Below are 1,097 nucleotides of genomic sequence, written 5' to 3'. Positions count from 1 at the left end.
TAGTCAGTAAACCAATAAAATAATTTCAGATAGTGGTAAGAGAGATAAGATAATAATAGCAGCGTGATAAGATAGAGATTGGACACCGAGGTGGGAGACTAATTTTGGTGGTTAGGGAAAGCCTTATTTTATCCAATACAGTGAAGGTAGTTTCACTGTTAAGAAAACACATTTTACATTAAAGATAGTATATGCATACTTATTTACTTAATCAATTTTCAAAATAGCCTTTCTTGTTATACAAATGAAAACTGAGGCTCAGGGAATTAAGGAAATTGCCCAAGGCCACACATAGCTACTAAATGACAGAGCTGGGACTCAAACGTTGGTCCAGTTAACCCGAAGCCCATGCTATCTCCACTAAACCACATGCCACTCACCAAGACGGGCTCTTGACAAAAAGGGCTTGTGTTACTGTTAGGTTTGAACAGTCTTTTCTAGTATGTTTGGGAGGGCTTTTTTAACCTGTTTTCTACATCAAAAATAGTAATACACAATATTTATGTGATGTTTTTCCAGGCACTTTTGTTATCATTATCTCACTATCACATAACCCCTCAGTAAGATACAGAACACTCACAGACCATTGAGACCACTTTTATAAATGAAATGTAAAAGTTAAGTGATTTTCCACGATTATCTAGCTGTAGAATGGTGGATATAAACTAGATTCGGATTTCTTGACTTTTAATCTTTTTTTTTTCCCCAATATGCCTATACAAAATGTTTGTTTCCTTTTAAAGTACTGAGTTTAAGAGTTTAAATCCAAATAAAACCTGAGAATTAATTTTCATTTCTGATGCAAAATACCAAGGAGTTCTCCATTAGTCCAGGTAACTTCATTGTGAAGAAATGATAAAGAGAATAAAAGGGAGTAAGATAAACACTGTGCAGCTATAACATTAAATTACCCTTTTTTTTCTAATTTTATACAAATGAAAAAGAGGATACCCAACTGCAAAGTCCCTGAGATGCTATTTAAATTCAAGTATTTCTGAATACAAATATGTGATAACTTATTTGCAGTTTAGGAAAAAAAGCCATTTTTGTTTGTTGCATTGTTGTTGATGATGTATATATGTTGTTTTATAATTATT

Source organism: Nomascus leucogenys, chromosome 7b, assembly GCF_006542625.1.
Source record: "Nomascus leucogenys isolate Asia chromosome 7b, Asia_NLE_v1, whole genome shotgun sequence".
In the NCBI taxonomy this organism is placed as follows: domain Eukaryota; kingdom Metazoa; phylum Chordata; class Mammalia; order Primates; family Hylobatidae; genus Nomascus; species Nomascus leucogenys.
This window is presented reverse-complemented; position numbering follows the sequence as displayed.